The sequence below is a fragment of the Mobula birostris genome, chromosome 6 (assembly GCF_030028105.1).
Source record: "Mobula birostris isolate sMobBir1 chromosome 6, sMobBir1.hap1, whole genome shotgun sequence".
Classification (NCBI taxonomy): Eukaryota; Metazoa; Chordata; class Chondrichthyes; order Myliobatiformes; family Myliobatidae; genus Mobula; species Mobula birostris.
In genome coordinates, this window is record NC_092375.1 from 55,033,132 (window position 1) to 55,056,859 (window position 23,728).

Sequence of the window (23,728 nt, forward strand, 5' to 3'; positions counted from 1 at the left end):
TTTGTAGTCATTTATGGCCTGGGTCTGAGAAGAGGACAGGGAGAACAAATAACCTCGGGGAGGGGTGGTGCTTGTGCTTGGAAGGAGGTCGACCATGCAATTGCATGCTCTATGAGGCAGCAGGGTGCCAGCCTACCTTTTACTGAAAGCAATGGCTAAGTCATGGTATTCCAGTGTGAATTTGGTGAGGTTGAGGGTTTCCTCTATCTCCTCGGATTTTGGGGGTGAGCTCAACTGAGGTTGCAGGCACACGGTCCAGTCGGTTGTTCCCCAACTCAGAAGTGAACTGGATGATCAGGTGAAGTGAGGGTTGTGAGTGGAGAACCAGAGGTAATCCAAGATGAGATTAGTATTGGGCAAGTCAATCGGGAGGAGTTGGATGCATTCACGGAGCTCTCTGATGCTGATGCGTGTTCTGACCATCCCAGACCCCAAATGAAGTCCATCACTAGCCATGATACAGAAGGACTGACAGGGAGTCCAAGCTGCACACACAGTGTCCAGTTCAGAAAGCTGCATGATGTGCCGGAATCCACCAGACCCTCCGGTGCACGTAGGGACATTGGGGGCATGGAGGAGGACGGAGAGAGAGAGCCAAACAATGGTGCTGGAATGAAGGGCTGGGGGAAGTTTACCAGATAGAATGACCCACGCCACTACCTGGTGGTGTTGTCTCTGGACTCAGTGGGCATTTGGTACATGGGTGATCAGCTGCTCTACAATAAGCTAACAAGCTACTTCTTCAGCAATGCTCATGCTCTCAGGGGTTAATGAGGCATAGGCTCTGGAGGAGATGATAGCGATGAGGGTTCTGCAGCCTAGGTAGTTCTGTGAATGTAACTGAGAATCTGGCCGTTGACCCAGAGGGTCATTCCTTAAGATACCTATCAATTTGGAGGATTAGAGTGATGAGGCTTTTGAGGTCAGTGGGCATCTCCCGGGTAGAGAGCCTATAAACACTACAAGAGGCCATGATGATAATGGCCCAGCAACATTTCTACATTCTAGCCACCCTCTGCCATAAGGGTCCTGAATTCCACAGTGTAATCCAACACCAAGCATGTGCCTTGACACACGCAAAGTGCTCAACCCGCTGTCCTCTCCTTCCATTTCCTGAATGGTCGAAAGCCTAACTCAGCAGAAAATTCCTCATATTTATTGCATTTGGTTGTTTTATTGTCCAAGTTGGTGGTGGCCCAGGTCAGAGCTCGCCTAATCAATTATGTGAAGAAAAAAAGGATGACAGGAGTGAAGGTAGGACCGATTAGAGATAAAGGTGGGAAGATGTGCCTGGAGGCTGTGGAAGTGAACGAGGTCCTCAATGAATACTTCTCTTCGGTATTCACCAATGAGAGGGAACTTGATGATGGTGAGGACAATATGAGTGCGATTGATGTTCGGGAGCATATTGATATTAAGGGAGAGGGGGTGTTGGAGTTGTTAAAATACATTAGGACAGATAAGTCCCCGGGGCCTGATGGAATATTCCCCAGGCTGCTCCACGAGGCGAGAGAAGAGATTGCTGAGCCTCTGGCTAGGATCTTTATGTCCTCGTTGTCCACGGGAATGGTACCGGAGGATTGGAGGGAGGTGAATGTTGTCCCCTTGTTAAAAAAAGGTAGTAGGGATAGTCCAGGTAATTATAGACCAGTGAGCCTTACATCTGTGGTGGGAAAGCTGTTGGAAAAGATTCTTAGAGATAGGATATATAGGCATTTAGAGAATCATGGTCTGATCAGGGACAGTCAGCATGGCTTTGTGAAGGGCAGATCGTGTCTAACAAGCCTGATAGAGTTCTTTGAGGAGGTGACCAGGCATATAGATGAGGGTAGTGCAGTGCATGTGATCTATATGGATTTTAGTAAGGCATTTGACAAGGTTCCACACGGTAGGCTTATTCAGAAGGTTAGAAGGCATGGGATCCAGGGAAGTTTGGCCAGGTGGATTCAGAATTGGCTTGCCTGCAGAAGGCAGAGGGTGGTGGTGGAGGGAGTACATTCAGATTGGAGGATTGTGACTAGTAGTGTCCCACAAGGATCTGTTCTGGGACCTCTACTTTTCGTGATTTTTATTAACGACCTGGATATGTGGGTAGAAGGGTGGGTTGGCAAGTTTGCAGATGACACAAAGGTTGGTGGTGTTGTAGATAGTGTAGAGGATTGTCAAAGATTGCAGAGAGACATTGATAGGATGTAGAAGTGGGCTGAGAAGTGGCAGATGGAGTTCAACCTGGAGAAGTGTGAGGTGGTACACTTTGGAAGGACAAACTCCAAGGCAGAGTACAAAGTAAATGGCAGGATACTTGGTAGTGTGGAGGAGCAGAGGGATCTCGGGGTACAATTCCATAGATCCCTGAAAGTTGCATCACAGGTGGATAGGGTAGTTAAGAAAGCTTATGGGGTGTTAGCTTTCATAAGTCGAGGGATAGAGTTTAAGAGTCGCGATGTAATGATGCAGCTCTATAAGACTCTGGTTAGGCCACACTTGGAGTACTGTGTCCAGTTCTGGTCACCTCACTATAGGAAGGATGTGGAAGCATTGGAAAGGGTACAGAGGAGATTTACCAGGATGCTGCCTGGTTTAGAAAGTATGCATTATGATCAGAGATTAAGGGAGCTAGGGCTTTACTCTTTGGAGAGAAGGAGGATGAGAGGAGACATGATAGAGGTGTACAAGATAATAAGAGGAATATATAGAGTGGATATCAGCGCCTCTTCCCCCGGGCACCACTGCTCAGTACAAGAGGACATGGCTTTAAGGTAAGGGGTGGGAAGTTCAAGGGGGATAATAGAGGAAGATTTTTTACTCAGAGAGTGGTTGGTGCGTGGAATGCACTGCCTGAGTCAGTGGTGGAGGCAGATACACTAGTGAAGTTTAAGAGACTACTAGACAGGTATATAGAGGAATCTAAGGTGGGGGCTTATATGGGAGGCAGGGTTTGAGGGTCGGCACAACATTGTAGGCCGAAGGGCCTGTACTGTGCTGTATTATTCTATGTTCTATGATGAAGGTAATCTTGGCTCGGTCCATAGAATACAACGGTGGCTGGATCTCTAAGTGGAAGTTGCGGCATCAGATTGGGGATCCATCAAAGTGTTCAGGCACTGGTCTCCTGGGCTCAGAGGGAGGAGATTGACTGCCTCTGGGTTGCTGTGTTTTTTTTTTGTAATATAATTTTTATTGAGTTTTCAAAAAGAATACATGAAAAGATAAAATCTACCCTCCCCCCTCCCATATCTAGTCCTACCTAAAAAGAAAGAAGAGAGAAAAAAAAACGCCTGGGTATTGGAAGGTTTCCACATGCTCCATGGGATTCAAAATAAATTTGGTATAATTATTTGTTACTTTCCCCAAGGGACCAAGATCTTTATCGGAGCACTTAAATATGCCATCCTATCTTTTGTAAATAAGGGCGCCAAATATTCAAAAATGTTACATATTTATCTCTTAAATTATAAGTAATTTTTTCAAGTGGAATAGAACTAGCCATTTCATTATTCCAACGATCCATACTTAAATACGAATCCGATTTCCAAGTAACTGCTATAGTCTTCTTAGCTACTGCCAATGCAATTTTTATAAATTCTTTCTGATATTTATTCAATTTAAGTTTTGGCTTAATCCCTTCAATATCACCTAATAGAAATAATACAGGGTTATGTGGAAGTTGAGTTCCAGTAATTTGTTCCAATAACACTCTTAAATTTATCCAAAAGGGTTGAATTTTAAAACAAGACCAAGTAGAATGTAAAAAAGTACCAATTTCTTGATTACACCGAAAGCATTTATCGGATAGATTTGAATTTAATCTATTATTTTTTGTGGTGTAATATATAATTGGTGTAAAAAATTATATTGTACTAATCTAAGTCGAACATTTATTGTATTTGTCATACTGTCAAGACAGAGTCTTGACCAATTTGTTTCATCAATATTAATATTCAGATCTGTTTCCCATTTTTGCTTTGACTTATGGGTTCCTTGTTTAATTGTCTGTTCTTGAATCAAATTATACATACAAGAAATAAATTTTTCAATTTTCCCTTTTTGAATTAAAATTTCAATTTCATTAGGTTTTGGCAAAAACATTGTTTGACCCAGCTTACCTTTTAAGTAAGCCCTTAATTGAAGGTAACAAAAAAAAAGTATTATTTGATATTTTATATTTATCCTTTAATTGTTCAAATGACATCAATATACCTCGTTCATAACAATCTCCTATAAATTTAATCCCTTTTTGGTACCAATTATATAAAAGTTGTTTGTCCATTGTAAAAGGAATAAGTCTGTTTTGGAACAAAGGTCTCCTTGCTAATAGAGATTTCTGTGTTTCATTATCAACATTTATCTTATTCCATAGATCAATCAAATGTGTTAATATAGGAGATTCTTTCTTTTCCCATATCCATTTAGATTCCCATTTATATATAAAATCTTCAGGTCTATTTTCTCCTATCTTGTCTAATTCTATTTTAATCCATGCTGGTTTTCGATCATCGAAGAAAGATGCAATAAATCTAAGTTGATTTGCTTTATAATAGTTTTTAAAGTTTGGAAGTTATAACCCTCCTAACCCAAATTTACATGTCAATTTTTCCAATGATATCTTGACATTTTACCTTTCCAAAGAAATGTTCTCACACATTTATTTAACTCTCGAAAAAATTTCTGTGGCAATTGTATTGGTAATGTTTGAAACAAATACTGTAATCTAGGAAATATATTCATTTTTACAACATTGACTCTACCTACTAATGTTATTGGTAGTATCATCCATTTGTCAAAATCTTCTTGAATTTTTTTCAATATTGGTAAATAATTAAATTTATATAAATTCTTTACATCATTATCTTATACCTAAATACTTTATACCATTTACCGGCCATCTAAATTGGGTTACTAATCGACATTGACTATAGTCTCCTTTAGTAAGAGGTAAAATTTCACTTTTATCCCAATTTATTTTGTAACCTGATACCTTCCCATATTCATCCAATCTAGAAGATAATTTATGTAACGAATGTTGTGGGTTTGTTAAGTAGATCAAAACATCATCGGCAAAAAGATTAATTTTATATTCCTCCTGACTAACTCTAAAACCCATAATATCTGGATCAATTCTGATTAGTTCTGCTAATGGCTCTATCGCCAGTACAAATAAAGCAGGTGATAATGGACAACCTTGTCTAGTTGACCTTTTTAACTGGAATGGTGTTGAAATTTGAGAGTTTGTCACTACTTTAGCCTTAGGGTTAGAATTTAAAGTTTTAATCCAATTTATAAAAGATGTTCCTAACCCATATTTTTCTAGTACTTTAAATAAAAATTCCCATTCTAATCTATCAAATGCTTTTTCTGCATCCAAGGCTACTACTATACTCTTCTTGTCCCTTTCTTGTGCCAAATGAATTATACTGAGTAGCCGGGTTACATTATCTGCCAATTGTCTATTTTTAATAAATCCTGTTTGATCCATATGTATTAATTTTGGTAAATATTTAGATAATCTATACGATAAAATTTTTGCTATTATTTTATAATCTGTATTCAATAAAGAAATAGGCCTGTATGATGTTGGTTTCATAGGATCCCTGTCTTTTTTTGGCAATACTATTACAATCGCTGTTGAAAAAGATTCTGGGAGTTTATGTATTTTTTCTGCTTGACGTATTAGTTCCATAAAGAGAGGAAATAATAAATCTTTAAATTTTTTATAAAATTCAGGTGGAAAACCATCTTCTGCTGGAGACTTATTACTTTGGAGTGATCCTAAAGCTTCTTCAACTTCTTTTAATGTAAAAGGCATATCTAATCCCTTCTATTCTTCCAAATGCAATTTTGGAAGAGATACTTGTGATAAAAACCTTTCTATCTCATTAACATCATTTTGAGATTCTGATTGATATAATTCAGAATAGAAATTTTTTAAAGGTTTCATTTATTTCAAGAGGTTTATAAGATATTTTATTTGCCCTTGTTCTAATTGCATTTATTGTTTTGGAAGCTTGTTCTGTTTTCAACTGCCAGGCAAGAATTTTATGTGCTCTCTCACCTAACTCATAATACCTTTGTTTAGTTCTTATAATTGCTTTTTCCATTCTATATGTCTGAAGCGTATTATATTGTAACTTCTTATTGACAAGTTGCCTTCATTTTTCTTCTGACATATATCTTTGAGATTCTTTTTCTAATTTTGTAATCTCTTTTTCCAATTGATCTAGTTCTGCCGTATATTCTTTCTTAATTTTAGACGTATAACTTATTATCTGGCCCCTAAGATATGCTTTCATCGCATCCCATAATATAAATTTATCTTCCACTGAATGAAAATTTGTATCCAAAAAAAATTGAATCTGCTTTTTCATAAAATCACAAAAATCTTGACGTTTTAATAATGTTGAATTAAATCTCCATCTATAAGCCACTTCTTCCTTATCAGCCATTATTATTGTCATTAATAAAGGAGAATGATCTGATAATATTCTTGCTTTATATTCCATATTTTTCACTCTGTGTTGAATATGCATTGATAATAGAAAAAAATCTATCCTTGAGTAAGTTTTATGTCTATGAGAATAGAACAAATAGTCTCTTTCTTTAGGATTGATTCTTCTCCATATATCAATCAAATTTAAATCTTTCATCAATGATAAAGTTAAATTTACTACCTTCGATTTTATAACAGCCTTGGTTGATCTATCTAAGACTGGGTCTAAGCAAAAATTAAAGTCTCCTCCAATTAATATTTTTTCATGTGCATCCACCAAATTCAAAAAAGCTTCTTGTATGAATTTTGCATCATTTTCATTTGGTGCATAAATATTCATAAAAGTCCATAGTTCAGAAAAAAGTTGGCAATGTATAATCACATATCTCCCCGCAGAATCAGTTATTACATTTTGTATTCTAATTGGTAACGTTTTATTGATCAAAATCGCTACTCCCCTCGCTTTTGAATTAAATGAAGCCGCAACAACACTACCCACCCAATCTCTCTTTAGTTTCTGATGTTCTGTTTCTGTTAGGTGCGTTTCCTGTAAAAAAGCTAAATCTATCTTCATTTTTTTAATATGTGTTAAGATTCTTTTTCTTTTCACTGGTCCATTAAGCCCGTTAACATTAAAACTCAAACAATTCAATAAATTAGTCATTATTCTTAACAAAGTTACTCCAATCTAAAACATTACTTATCTTCTCAACTCTCATAGTTCCTTGGGGAATCTCTTTAAACTTCACCATGTTGCTATGTGTTTCCCTCCCAATCCTCCAGGCAAAAAGAAAAAAAAAGATAGAAAGGATACAAAAAAAGAAAAAACAAAATACCCCCCCACTAATGTTGTGAATGAAAAGATACACAACACTATCCCCCTCCATTTTACGGGTCGTGGCTAAAGCCACGCTTGCACACATGATTAGCGTAGCAATTGGTCAGTGCTTCTTCCAGCTCCCCCGCAACAAAAAAAATTATATATATATATAGACAAAATTAATGTTACTATTCCCAACTAATATTCCTCCAATTTTAACCTTTCTTACCCCCCTCATATAATTAATAATATATTTATACATTCATCCACCTTCAAAAATCCAACAAGTCCATTCTTTGACCCAATCTTCATCTTCAATCTATCTCGCTCCCCCGGATTTGTTCTTGTATCTGGTGAATATTCAGAGAATCTCGCACAAACTGCTCGGCTTTCTGGTAGTCATCAAAAAATCTTTTTTCTCCACCAGGCAAAAAAATCTTCAAGGATATGGGTTGCTGTGCAATCTGCAGGATATGGGTTGCTGTGTTGAGACAGAGAGTTGGAAGGGAGAGGAGTGCAGATGGCCAATGGTTCCCTACTGCTTCTGGATCATCCGCCCATATAGGCAGACAACTCCCTTTTGGATGAACATACTCTTCTCGGTCAGTGAAGGCTTCATTCATCCTGTCAGGAAATGTGGAGGAGGTTTGACGCAAACACAGAACAGCAGAGATGATTTAGCAATGAGTGATATCATTAATAATTGACTGCAACAATAACAAGCCACTAAGAGGCATAAAAGGAGAGAGAAAAGATATTAAGCACCACAGGCAACAAGGTAATTGAAGGTTCAGAGCATCCTGAGTGAACAAGGATTGCGGATGAGAGCTGGGTTTAAATAGGCTGAAGGTGATGAGTTGATCAGTGACAGGTGATTCTTGATAGCTGGTGGAGACTGGGACGAACCTGCTTATGCAATCAGCCAGATACCTGCCTCCTGCAGCTTATATGTGACTACCTACACGTACAGTATTTCCTGCTTATTCACTCCTCATTCTCCTGAATAGGATTTTCAGCTCCAGCTCCCTAACATAGCCTGAAGGGACCTGCACCCAGATGCATTTCTCACTGATGTAGCAATCAGGGACATTGGAAGTCTCCCATATTTCCCACATCTTGCAAGAGGAGCACACCACTGCCCTGGGATCCTTTCTTGCTGCTCTAGTTAGGCATTGATAATGGAAGAAGTAGAAAGCTCACCTCACCTCCACCTCTTCTCCCTGAAGCCTCCAAAGCTAAAGCTTATGCCCATTCCCCTCTAATTCTGTCCCACTCTCACAATGGCTGCTCTGCATAAACCTAACTTCTTTTTATTGGCCATTGCCAATAGCCTAACAACCCAATTGGTTGATATTTTGGATGCACGAACATATGGCACACAATATTTACAAAGTTCACCAACCATTACCACCAACAGCCCTCTATCTAAACTGAACTGGATACCCTGAAGATGGCTTTTTGAAGACAATAGTATCTGGAACAACAATCAATCTGCTGGAGGAGTGGGTCTAGATGAATCTCATAGGGTAAAGGAATGGCCAGGGTTTCAAGTCAAAATCTGATGCATCACCTGTCTTGATGCAGTGTTTTAATTTGAAACATCATCTATTCCTTTCCTCTCACAGATGGTGCTAGCCCACTGGGTCCTTCTAGAAGATTGTGTGTTGCTCCAGACTCTAGTATCTGTATGGTCTTGCGGCTCCAGCATCTAGAACACTTTCCTCAAGATTCAAGTACATCAAGTTTATTTGTCACGTGTACATCAAAATATTCAATGAAAAACCTTGGTTGTATAAACAACTAACACACGCAAGAGTGTGCAGGGGACAGCCACAAGTGTCGCCGTACATTTCAACACCTACGTACCATGCCTACAATGCTCAAAGTAACACAGAAAACAGTAAAACAGAACACAAAAGCAACACAACGACGACACCAATACAAGGCCCCTTTCCTCCTTCCCACCCGTGCACATACAGTACTCTAATCCTAAGACAGTCCATATTCTTTGGACTCCAGTCTCTAGCAGACCCCGATTTGGACTCAAATTCAGACATGGGCTCCACCCAATGGGCCTCAATATCTGGACTTCTATCTGGATCCTTGGCATCAATCGCAGAATATTCCAATCACCCAGCAACGTGGTGGTGAAAGTAGGAACAGTAACAATATTTAAGAGGCATCTGGACAGGCACTCAAAAGAGTAAGGTACTGGTACCAATGCAGACAAGTGGGATTAGTATAGATAAGCATGATGATATGGTAGGCTGAAGGGACAGTTTCTACACTATACAACTTTATGACCCTGTGGCTTTAATTGGGAAGATAAATGATGTGTTAAACTTCATTATAAGAGGATTTAAGTAAAAGAGTAAAGCTATCTTAAGGCAACTTTATCGGCCCTTAATGAGATGCTCCTGGAATATTGTGCTCAAGCCTGGTCTCTCTATCTGAGGAAGGATTCAATTGTGATTGAGAGAATGCAGTGAAGGTTCACCAGGTTTGATTCTTAGGATGGACAAATTGTTATGTGAGAAGATATTGAGCATAACATGCTTTTACTCTCTAGAGTTGAGAAAACTAGCAGGCAAATTCATGAAAGCATACAAAATTCCAACAGGACATGACAAGGTCAGTGCAGGTTCAATATTTTTTTCTCTCGCTGCTGTGTCGAGAACCAGGGCTCAGTCTTAGAAGGGACCCGTTATGCAGGACTGAAATCTCTTCACCCAGAATGTAATGAATCTTTGGTATTCTCTACCCAAAAGACTTGAGTATATTCAAGGCAGAGATAGGAAGATTTTTTAATATAATGGAGAATCAGGGGATATGAATTAGCAAGGAAAGAGCTGTTGACTTTATTGAAAGACAGAACAGCCAGGTGGGGCTGAATGACTTTCTCCAGCTTTTATTTCTCATATTTTTGTGTTTTTATGTTCTTCATGTAGTATACTTAAACTTCAAACTACCTTGTACAGAATATTAAACAACGGTCAGTTGAACATAATTTCTAGGCCAAAGTTTCTAATAGGGTCAGGAAACAATGATTACTAGGATTTACTAAGTGAAGGTTGGTAAACAAGCACAAACGCAACTGGCCACAGGATATTTGCAAACTGCTATGGGATATATTTTTTAAAAAAAACTAAATTAAAATAACTTCCGTGCCTCATAAACTTTATAAAACAAACTGTTAGATACAAAGACAGAGTTACAAGACTGCTGGATACAAAGAAAATACCAAGACAATCTTTCATTCATTGCCACATAAAAAGGCGTTCATCATTCTTATATGTTAACTCCTGGATTTCTCAAAAGCAAAGTATGGTAAATGTTTTAACATTTAATATTATATGCCTATAAGTAGAATGTTTTACAGACCAAATTGTCTTGAACTGGAATATTAAACACTGGTCTGTAGAATAAAACCTCAGGTCAAAAACTGCACCATGCTCTACAAAAATGGACAGGAAACGAGGCATAATGTTCTTTGAGATGCCTGAGTGGGTTGACAAATACAAAGACAGCTGGCCACAGGAAATTTGCAAACTGCTATAGGAAATTTTTTTAACCAATGGTTGGGTGAAAATAACTTTTCTCATCAACTATACGAGGGGTGATTGATAAGTTCATGGCCAGAGGTAGAAGGAATCAATTTTAGAAAACCTAGCACATTTATTTTTCAACATAGTCCCCTCCTACATTTACACACTTAGTCCAGCGGTCGTGGACCTAACGGATCTTGGACCTCCAGAAAGTCCCCACAGCAGGGATGATTGATAAGTTCGTTTGAAGGCCATGATCTGTATGCTCCACGACCACTGGACTAAGTGTGTAAATGTAGGAGGGGACTATGTTGAAAAATAAATGTGCTAGGTTTTCTAAAATTGACTCCTTCTACCTCGGGCCATGAACTTATCAATCACCCGTCATATTGCGCAAATTACTTGGTAGAAAAGCCAAGGGCTATAAAAATACCCCTCAGGGTGGATTCAGTATCTTGACTGGTTTCCAACATGGAACAATTGATATTTAGAAAATATATTATACAAAGCTATAATTTCCTGTTTTTGTCTGCCTCCCTTCTTGAGCAGATTTAACTTCACATCTGATCACTATTCTGTTACAAATTCCCATCCTAATCGCTCAATAAAACAAAACCATCTTAAGCTCTCAACAATGTAGTGCCCATAGACTCTTTCAAAAGGCAAAAAAAAAACAAGGATAGAACTGTAGTTTGTTCATTCATTATGTGCTGTGCCGCATGGCATGGGCTGATCATGGGCTTTCCTTGACCATGATTGTTCTAGCCAAATATTTCCACAGAAGTTGCCTGCCATTGCCTTCTCCTGAAATTGAGAAGGTCTTTAAAAGACAGTTGACCCCATCCATTGCCAGCACTCTTCAGAGGCTGTCTGCCTGGTGTCAGAGGCCGCATAACCAGGATTTGTGATATGCACCAGCTGCTCATACGACCATGCATCGCTTGTTCCCATGGCTTCACGTGACCCTGCTAGGAGGACTAAGCAGGTGCTACACCTTGCCCAAGGATGGACAACAGGCTAGCGAAGGAAAGGAGTACCTTACCCCTTTTTTGTTTGAAGTGTATCTCCACCCCACCATTGTAGAAATAAAATATATATTTAAAAAATTCTTAACAGAAGATCCATTAAAAAGTCTGACATGATCAAATATATAGCATGGGTTTTATTAAATGTTAGCAAATATGAATAATTGGAACTGTCACTCCTAAAGTTTGGGAGCCACTGCTATAAAACGTATCTGAGTAGCATCAGAAAGGCATTCTCATATACCAGGAAATCCCGGGAATTCTGCAGCAAAGCCGTTTGCCCATTTAAGGCCCAACAAGCTTAAGACCTCAACATTTATGAACCTGAGCACAGATCCAAACTTGCTGATGGATTCCTGACAACAGTTTGTCAGTGCAGCCTGTCACTGGGCTCTGAGACATCTCTATACTTACAGATCTGGCAGTCCTTCCATTTCCCTATTTACAGAATAGAGAAGAAATGTGCCAGTTCTAAATCATTTGTTCTCTCTTCTGTTACTGCCTCCCTCACTCCATTATATGATACTTTCCAGTCCAGGCACTGGAAGTGCAACCCCTGTTCTTTTATTCTTTTCCACTTCTTCCAATTTAGTGTATTGCATTCCGTCTTCACAATGTGGTCTCCTTTACATTGGAGAAATCAGATCTAAATTGGTGATGGCCTTGTGGAGTGCATTTTCTCATACTCTTTTTCTCTTCTCCTGTAACAATCATTTATTAAAGTTACAGTTACTTTGGAAATTTTGGTCATCACTGTCACAATTATGAGTGCATGCTTTAAAGCATAATGTAATTGATCATTTCATTTCAAAGGTCTACAACACTTACTAGAAAAATAAAAAAATCAATCAATAGTTTATCTCAATCTATGGCTCATGTCATCTATATTATTCCTAATCTTAGAATCATTTTAATTGTATCAGAAAAGTAATGATCCCAGTTTAAGTCCACTGCAAGCTGATTAGAAAATACTTCAAAAAGGAAAACGAGTTACAGTTTTCTGAAAATTAATGCCATTTTACACAAATTTACTGCTACACTTACAGATCTGGCAGTCCTTCCATTTCCCTATTTACAGAATAGAGAAGAAGTGTAATCAAAGTTTTGAAATGCAGAAGTTTTAAAACCTGGGTAACTGTTGATTTGAAGATGACCTCAATACATGAGAAGATGTTGCTCAAAGACAATAAATCATACAACCTCTCTTTTCACTAACATTAAGAGAAACAGAAAAGAAACAGTTTTAGTGGATGAAGGTGCGATAACCATGGAGAAAATTTAGGGTGAATGGCAAAGGAGAAGATTTGTAAAAGATATAAAAATGATACTTCGCACAACTTAGAATGCACAACACAAACAGATGTTGAATGTAAATCCAGTTAGAGCTTTCAAATGCAAATTGATTAAGAAACTTAAAGAGAAAATCAGATAATGGGTTCTCTTGAGAAGGAGTTGAGGATGGATTGCTTTGCCACTACTAGGATAGACATAATGAGCAAAATGGGTTTCCACTGTGCTGTACCACTGCCCCATTCTATGAATTAATGGCTCTATACTCCGGATAGATAGATACGCGGCATTTGCAATATATTCACGTGTCTGGTTGCTTTTATCTGCTTCTATTTTTAAAATATCTCCTCAAGTCTTACCTGAGGAACCTGGACCCGCTGCAATTCACCTACTGCTGAAGCAGGTCTATAGTGCACACAGTCTCACAGGCTCTCTACTCTGCTTTGGAGCATCTAGAAAACAGCAAAACATACGTCCAGCTGCTGTTTCTCAATTGCAGCTTGATCTTCAATATCATCATCCCCTCAGTATTAAACGCCAGTCCTCTAACATGTGCCTCTGTACCTTCCTCTGGAACTGGATCTTCTGCTTCTTCATCAGAGGACCACAGTCAGTACAGTTTGAAGATAACATTTCTTCCTCACTTACAGTCAACACTGGCGCACTTCAAGTATGTGTGCTTAGACCGCTGCTTTACTCTCTCTACACTCATGCCTGTGTGGCTAAACACAGTTCAAATGCCGTCTATGAATTAACTGATGACACCACTGGGGTTGGTAGAATATTAGATGGCAACAATATGTACAGATGTGAATGGATTGGCTGGTTGAGTAATGTCACAACAACAACCTTGCACTCAATATCAGTAGGACCAACAAATTGATTGTGGACTTCAGGAAAGAGAAGTTGGGAGAACACACACACTGGTCCTCATTGAGGGGTTAGTCGTGGAAAGGATGAGCAGCTTTCAGTTCCTGGATGTCAGTATCTTGAAGGATCAACATATTGATACAGTCATGAGGAAGCCATGCTAGCAGCTATACTCCACTAGGAGTTTGAGAAGAATTGTCATGTCACCAAAGACTCCTGCAAATTTCTATAGATGTGTGATGGAGAGCATTCTGACTGGTTGCATCACAGCCTAACATAGAGGCTCCAATGCACAGGATTACTAGAGGCTATGAAGGGTAGTCTGCAGTCTCTTGCAATCCTGCGCATTGGATTAGACTCAGACAGTTTCATCATGAGCTCAACCCTCTACGCCATTCAGGATCTCTTCAAGAGGTAATGCTTTAAGAAGGCGTCGTCCATCATTAGAGCCCTCAGCACCGTCGACATGATTTCTTCTTATTATTACCACCAGGGAGGAGGTACAGGAGCTTGAAGACCCACATTCTGTGATTCAGAAACAACTTTCTCTCTGCCAACAGATTTCTGAACGGTCATGAATGCTGCCTTGATATTCCTTTCGTTTTGAATTATTTATTTATTTTGCAATTTATAGTAATACTACATCTTTGCATTGCACTGCTTCCATGAAACAACAATTTTCACCTAATTTAAGACACTGATAATGAATCTGATTCTGCTTCTAAGTAGCACTTTGATCAATTCAAATTTGATAAGTTTACACCTATACAAGTATACATCATTGTGGAAATGCAATTGCAAATTCCAGGACAAAGTAATTCAGTGTGTTCGGCCTTATCAATTAGAAGAATTGCATTTTCATTGAACTTTTTACATCATAGAACATGGGACATCCTAGTTAGTCTATTCTGCTTCCTTTCCACAGTCTCGACATCTTTCCTATAATGGGGTGACCAGACTGTATGCAATACTCCAGATACAGCCTAACTGCAGGTTTATAAAACTGCAACATAACTTCCCAACCTTTACACTCAATTCCTTGACTGATAAAGGCCTTCTTAACCTTAGCCTACTGAGTTCCTCCAGCATTTTGTGTGTGTTGCTAACAATCTGAGTAGCCACTTTCAGGGAGCTGTGAACTTGGATCCCAAGATCTCACTGCTCATTAACACAGTTAACAATCTTGTTAACAATTTCACTGTATTCCCTCTTTACATTTGACCTATCAAGGTGCAACAATTCACATTTGGCAGGGTTGAACTTCAGCTGCCATTTCTCCACCAATATCTGCAAGTGATCTATATCCCCTTGTATTTTTTGCCAGTTTTACACTATCCACAACACCACCAATCTTTGTATCATCTACCAACTTACTAACCCACCCATCTACATTTTTAGCCCAGTCATTTATATACACCACAAAAGCAGAGGTCCCAGTACAGATCCTGACAGAACCACTAATCTCAGACCTCCAGACAGAATATGTCCCTTCCGCCACTACCTTCTATGGGCAAGCCAGTTCTGAATCTAAACAGCCGTAAATCCCAGGCATCTTAAACTTCTGGGTGAGTCTCCCATAAGGTACCTTGTCAAACGTCTCACTAAAATCCACGTGAACAACATCCACAGTTCAACTTTCATCAATTGCCCTCAGAATTACTTCCAGTGTCTCTAACTCTTCGCCCCCCCCGCCACCTCCAGCCCGCCCGCCTGCCTGCAGTGTACCTATTCTGTTCTCTGTGCAGTTTGTCGTCCATGTATAGGATGCCCTGTGAGATTCAATCGGACAATGGCTCGCATTTTGTGGGATTTAAAGTCTAGGATTGGGCAGCAGTTCCTTGCACCTCATGCATGTTTAAAGTTGCGTACTACCCACATGTGGCAGGACTGATTGAAAGCATGACGGGTGGTTGAAGCAACTGATTAATCTATTAACCTCTACCTGTACCCTCTAGGGATGGCTGGATGTGCTGGAGCAAGCGGTGGACCACCTAAACCCCTGGCCAACAAGTTGGGTGGGTCACCGATATCCTGTCATTTAGCAGTGTCAGAACCTACAAAGCTAGAAGAGGTAGAATTGGAAGAAGAATCAGGGAAGCTTTGGGTGTAGCAGCTACAGGGGCCACCGGGCTGGGGGGAGATTGTGGCATGTGGACTAGGGAATACACGGTGAATAGCGTTCCTGGAGTGGGTTGAGAATGACGTGTCTGAATACAAAACTATTAACCCGGAGAGAGTGAGTGTGCATCTCCCTGAATTGCAGAACTGCAAAGTGGTGGCACTGACAGCAGTTGGGATGATACTGACCTGCCATGGAAGGTCCTATAACACATTCCCGGGGATGGCGTATGAGTAGGTAGACAGGACCAACAAGTCAGATTTTATAAGAGGACTCTGACCCACGCCACAGAAGGGATACCATTAATATCGATCCCTTTGATGACTAAGAGGGCTATCACAGAGTCAGAAAGATTTTGCATAATAGCCTTTCCTCAGTATGGTTCAGCCAGATTGTCTGGAGAACTGATACCTATGACCTCAGTGATGGAGACGCCAGCTAACGAGGTGGCCTAGCTCTCATGAATGCGCTGACCTGAGGATCGGCCAAAATAACGGCTGTTCGAATGGTTGCCTTGAGGAATTAGATGGCCTTAGATTACCTTAAAGAAAGCTGCCTCTTGTGCTATAATTGATCAAAAATGCTGCACTTACGTTCCTGACGAGTCAGGGAACATCACTCACCTGACTGATCGACATATGACATCCGGTAGATAAGATTAAGAAAGTCTGGGACCAGTTCCATAGCTATTACACTCCAGGATGAAGTTGGTGGCTTATAGTGGTGCTATGAGGATGGTGGACAACTGTAAGACACTAAGTGGTGACAACAGGGCTTTTGGTATTGAGTATTGTAGTCTTATGCTTTATATGTAGTTTAGTGGGGCTTTCGCAGGGCTTACACTTACCTGAGGGCTGAATGGTATGCTGTCATGTCTTTTGAACGATGGAATGTAACATGAAGGGTTAATTTACCTGCCAGTTGAAAGCCATTTGCTGATTGGCCCATTTAATGGATGCAACAGCTCTCTCCCATTTGCTGGTTTTCACACCCCAGCACCAGCACCAGCTTCTGGTTCCCGGCACCCCAGAGGTATAAATATAGCGTGCATGGGAGGCTTGGCCTCTTTTTGTGAGGGGCTCCCCTTCAGACTGAGTCATGAGCAGGGCTGAAGGACCATTGGGAAAGTGTGCTGCAGAAAGGAGGGCCCACCCACATGCACACTTAGATAAATACCTGGTTGTTGAAAGTTTGGTGTTGTAGTTGTGTAACTTGGTACTTAATGAACTACCTGTTTGAGTTATTGACTGTTTAGTGCTGTAGTTTTGTAACTTAGAGGGCCTTAGATGAATACTTGTTTGACTTAGATGTTTCGTTGAGTGTTTCAATGTTTGTTTGCAAATAAATAGTTAAAGTGCTTACTCATAGTCAGTGTCTTCTGTCCCATGAATTTCTAAGTCTGCCTCCATGTAATACAGACTTTTCCCCAAAATCTTTCACAACAGAAATGTGCTTCATTTGACAGAGACCTAAAACCTGACCTTCCCCACCACTGAGACAAGCATTCCCAAAGCAGGCATGAAAGTTTTAATCACAGCACCTCTCTGTAAGGAAACCACTTAATCAGACCTTTGAGTTTACTGACAAACCTTTGTGATCACATTGCTTACAGTGAAGCTGTCTTTACAGCGTTGTTTACCAAAGCAGCCCCATCAAAACTGAGTGGCTACTTCAAGCAGTGTATCCTCTTGAAAGTAAAGAAGTCATTATTCCTTCTGTGTACTGTATTCATTTTCACGATAGCTGTCCAAGGAATTGTTCCCCTCTCAGTGAAAAATGACATGGTTAGAAGCCTTTGTAAAACTTGTTGCATGTTCTCCTCTAAACACGGGTTAAGGTTTTCAGAGAGTGATGACATGTGAAGTCTACTTGAAGTGTAGAGATGGACTCACACAATGAATACTATCCAGGTGATTGCATAACAAAGGGAGGTGGGATGATGATGGACTATTATTCTCCCATTTATCACCACCCTGCCTAGGCCAGAAACCCAAGCAACTGGATTCTGAATCTTTCTGGGTAGTTCAGATGGATACTAATTCTCTTTGAGAGAGAGAGGTTCTTAAGGATGAAGGGGACAGCCACTCTGTCCACTGCAATTTGGAAGGAGACTCCCAAGAAGAGACAACAAAAGACCCATAGGGGTGTTCTCTACTACACTCCGGTTGATCTTATGAGGTTCAGCTATACTGACTGAAGCTTGGACAGGAGTAAACAAATCTGAATGGACAGGAAAGTCTTATTCCAATTAGATTCCGTTCTCCTTACTTTGCTGACAATATGGACGACATTAGGATTAAAGATTCATGTGATGTCTTTGGCTGTATGGTGATGGTCATGAAAAGAAAGGAACTGTACATCCAAGAATGATACTTGTTCCACTTTATGCAGAGAAGCAGAGTCTGAGGCAAGACTGAACACTACTGAGGAAGTTCTGCATGTTTTCAGATTACAGCTTCTTGTAAGCCCACGGAGCCTGTAATGCTTGCAGATTCATGCACCCTGTTAGCAGATGGTCTTCAAGTCATTCAAATGGATCAATTTAACATCAGAGAGTTTATACAATATACAACCTGAATTTCTTATTCTTCACAGAAGCACCCGCATAACAAAAAACCTAAAGAATGAATGAGAGTAACATCAGAACACCAAAGCCCCCCTCCCCCTTCCAATCACAAACAACAGCGGAAGCATCAACCCTCCCCCTCCGCTCCCCCTACTCGCACCAGCAGACGCACTGACCCATCCTCCCCCCCACTGTGCAAGCAAAAACCCCCAAAGAGACCTTGGTCTTTGCCCAAGGAAAAGGAAGCAGCTGCTTTTTGTTGAGTAGAAAGCATCAGTGACCTCTCAAATGTTATGGTAGGAAACAGCTCAACTGTAGCTGTCACTATTTATAGTAATCGGGAGACTAAGTATTTCAAGGTAACAATGCCCTTGTCTTCCCTGAATACAGTCACCTGAATCAACACAGGTGAGTACAGTGAATGGTAGGGCACTAAGGTATGCGATAGAACAGAGGAATCTGTGAATGCAGATCCATTATTCCTTGAAAATGATGTCTCATGTAGATGGGGTCATGAAGATAACTTTTGGCACATTGGCCTTCATAAATCTGAATTGTGTACAGGAGTTGGGACGTTATGTAGAAGTTGTATAAGATGTTGGTAAGGCCTAACTTGGAGCATTGTGTATAGTTCTGGGTCACCTAAGTACAGGAAAGATATCAATAAGATAGAAAACAAGCGAGAAAATTATAAGGGTTTTGCTGCGACTTCAGGACCTGAGTTCTAGAACAAGGTTAAATAGGTTTGGACTGTATTCCTTAAAATGTAAAAAATTGAGAGCAGATTTGATAGAGATATACAAAATTATGAGGGTTATAGATAGGGTAAATGCAAGCAGGCTTTTTCCACTGAGGTTGGGTGAAGCTCGAACTAGAGGTCCTTGGTTAAGGATGAAAAGAGAAATATTTAAAGGGAACATGAGGGGAAACTTCTTCACTCAGAGGGTGGTGTGAGTGTGGAATGAGCTGCCAGCAGAAGTGTGGATGCAGGTTCATTTTCAGCACTTAAAAGAAATTTGGATAAGCTCATTGACGGGAGGGGTATGGTGGGCTATGGTTCACATGTAGGGCAATGTGACTACGCAGAATCATAGCTTGGCATGGACTAGATGGAGCAAAGGGACTGTTTCTGTGATCTAGTGGTCTATGACACCAAGACTAAGCTCAGTCATGGTCACTTGATGGAACAAAAGGGCTAATTCTGCTCCTATGTGTTATCATCATAGATCTCTGTAACTCCGGCATAGAATACCTGAGAAAGCTGGAACTTTTGTGCATGTTCTGTTCTGCTCCTGACTTCTGTACAGTTCTTGCAGCACTCTCAGACAATGCAGCACAGAACTTTTCATGGCAGAAGAGATAAATCGAGGAATTTCAGCGCATCTCACCCAAACTTATTGCGTGGCCCTGCTGCAACAGCCTGATTCACTAGAGTCCTTTGTAACAGACTGCAGAAGTGTCAAGGCCAGAGTAATCCATTAAACAGTTCAGCTACAGGGAATGGAGAACATTGAAAACAAGAATGAAGACCATGAAACCATGATCTATGTCCAGAATCAAGGGGCACAGATACAAAATACGAGAACAGTTATTCAAGACCAACATGGAAGATATTTCTTTACCCAGAATGTAATGAATCTTTAAAATTCTCTACCAAGAAGATTGTGAAAACCCAGTCACTGAGTATATTGAAGACAGAGATTGATGAATTTTTGAATATTAAGAAACTAAGGGCTGGAGGTTCATGCGGGAACTGGTGGTAAGGTATAAGATCAACCATGATGTTATTGAATAGTGAGCAGCTATAATGGTTTACATACCTCAGTCTGTACCTATTGATAAATCAATGCTAGGCTTTCTGGTCATAATTTTCTCCTTTCAGTAATTTTAGCTAAGAAAGTCACAAGTACCTTTGATTATTGTGATCATAAAAATTATAAGCGTGGTTAAAGATCAAAGGGAAGGCCAACTGTACACTGATGATAGCTTCTCGACTGGAGCCGAATCATCTGCAAACATTTTGCCAAGCTCAACGGCCTACCAAACTTCCAAGAAAGAAAACTTCTTTTGGAAAAATTTCACTTAAATATTCATTTAAATTTCCATTAAATACCTTTGAAATGTTATGGTAGACCCAAGTAAAAAATGAAAACATAAGCTACAGAAAAACTTTGCTTGACACAGAAACCAGTATCTGCATTTTCCCTTTAGCTGACTACTATTTCACCTTTTGATATCTAACAATGTCAAGATCATATTTATGCAGCAGTTTCACACACAATCATAAATGATTCTTCACTGAATTTCAATAATTACACTTTTGAATTATACTTGATCTATGGATATAACCATCTCTCCAGCCATAGCAGAAGTTTTGGGTGTTGGTATGGGGTTAGGAATTCAATAGCGCTGTAAAAGATGCAGGATTTGCAATATGTAATTGACCTTCCTCTGATTGAGCTGGTGCAGCTTGTGTAGAAAACTTAGACACAGGTATTCATAAATCAAAATAAATCAAATTGTTGAGTACAGGAATTGGGATGTTATGTTGATGTTGTCCAAGTACTAAATTTGGAGTACTGGTGCAGTTCTGGTCACCTACCTACAGGAAAACTATCAACAGAATTGAAAGAGTACAGAAGTGCAACTAGAAGTCACAGGTTAAGGGTGAAAGGTTAAATATTTAAGGGAACCTGAGGGGTATCTTCTTCACTCAGAGGGTGGCACAAGTGTGGAACGAGCTGCCAGAAGAAGTGATAGATGTGGGTTTGATTTCAACATTTAAGAGAAATTTGGATAAGTACATGGACACAAAGGGCTTCGGTCCAGGTGCTGATTGATGGGACTAGGTCAAATAACAGTTTGGCACGGACTAGATGGGCCAAAGAGCATGGTTCTGTGCTCTAGTGTTTGATGACTGATTCTAAGCGCCATTGCCATGTATGTGGTCAGCAGCCAGTGCAAAAGCTGTTTTTTTTCCCCCACACATAGTCTGAAACTTTTATCTATTCCAGTGTAGGCAGAAATGCTACCACAAAATAAACAGACATAAGACAAAAAAGTATCCGTCTTTGACTGGTTGTAGATGTTAGATTAAAAGCAGCCCTACAGTATATGTGGTTAGTCATTTGCAACGAATGTGATAATTGGTGGCCTTGCAATACCAACAAGAACATTAACTGACTGCACCTACATTAAAGAGGCTATGAGCTGTGCTGGTACTGTGACATATTCCAGGAATTGGCTAAAAAATTGTGGTTCCCTCTATCAGAACCAAATTTTCACAAGTTTCTGAATGCAGGCAGTGTGCTGTGAGAAATTAACAAAATGCATGGCTGTATGCAGCCAACAAGCCAGGTTATCTGGGTGTTTGATTATCCAAAAATACTAGTCTTCACTATCCCAGTAGTCCTTCCCTACATCTGAATATTGTCCTAATAAACCTCTAGAATTGCTTAGCATTGCAAACCATGTGTAGACATGGTATGTATGGTTCAACAGCAGAAAGCAGGTGATGAGAAGGTTAAAGACTTTTATTACCTCACTTAAAAATGTGTTCCCTGTGTAGTTATCAAAATTATATCAATCAACGGACACAGAAATCAGCCAAATGGGAAACTGTGCCAGCAGGGAAAAGTGCACGTGAAGAAAGTGCTGGGTCAAAGGGACATGCTGCAGCTTCTATTGGTTATGGCCATGGGGTTTCGCCTTACGAATGATACTTACCGGTCACAATCAGTACAGGGACAACAGCCAACCCAGAGCTGCTGCAATCATGAAGGGTGAACAGTTCCTTCACTAGTAAATGCTGGCAGATAGACAATGTACCTTTTGCTGGAACACAAGCAGGAACCCCAGTGTCTGCCTGCAGGGGAATCTCAGGATCCTTTATCGTGGTGTTTGGTGGCAATGGTGAACAGCATCTATCCTCCAATGCATTACTGGATGATTGTCATTGGCATTCCAGTTTCCTTACTCTCATCATCCTTCTCTCTTCCTCACCTTGCTCTAGCCCTTCTTGTTGACAATGGCTTGAGCTGCCTTAGTGCTGAGTTATGAAGGATGACGCAAGTTATTAATCTTGAGATCTTCTAAGGGCCGATCCATACTTCAGTAAAACCACTATTTCAAGACATCTTCTGCAGACTAAACATTGTTATGGGTGCAGCACAGCTGTTTTATCTCCAATTAACTGCAGTTCTATGATGTAGCCACGATACTAGTGTACAGCTTTTTCTACCAATCTTCCAGCTACTGATCTGGAATAATGGAGAAAAGCAGGAGGATAAAGTGGATTGCCAGTGGATGAAAGCATCAGGGCTGTTCCTTATTTGACTGCCTGGAACTCTGAGAGGGATGTGGATGAACTGAGCATTAACCAAATGGAATCTATTTTGACTGATGATGGCGTCCATGTTCCAGGAAGTCACACTCAAGGTAATGTGGGTGCAACCCGTTTTTTCCTTGATTCACAGGGGAACTCCTTTCAGTCTCTCTCACACGATGCCTGTTCCTCTATTCAAAAGAATAAAAGATAAACAGGGCTCCTGCAAATTGTTTTATTTATCCGGAACCAACAGTTGCTTGAAGAGATATTGAAAGGACAATGAAAACATAAATGGAAAGGGATGAGAAAAGGCAGCCTTTAAGGAACAAGTGATCATGGCTTAATAACAATTAGGAATTAGACTCGGTATATGTGAAGGGTAAAAGACGAACACTAGGAGGAGTAACTGCTAGGATCCCTGCCCCCCCTTCTTCTTCTCCTCCTTCTCCTCTACCAAGAAACCCCAACACATCAGCCACAATGAACAAAAATAAGAAGAACTATCAAACAAAGATTTTGAAGTAACTATAGGGGAAACTTAAGTTACACAAGAAGGACAAATCATTTTTTCTATTATCCCTTTCTATTCACTTCATGACAAATCAATAATAAGGGTTAAAACTTTAAAGAGCAGAGATATCTTATAATATTAAAAGATATTAAGAAGTGTTTTATAATG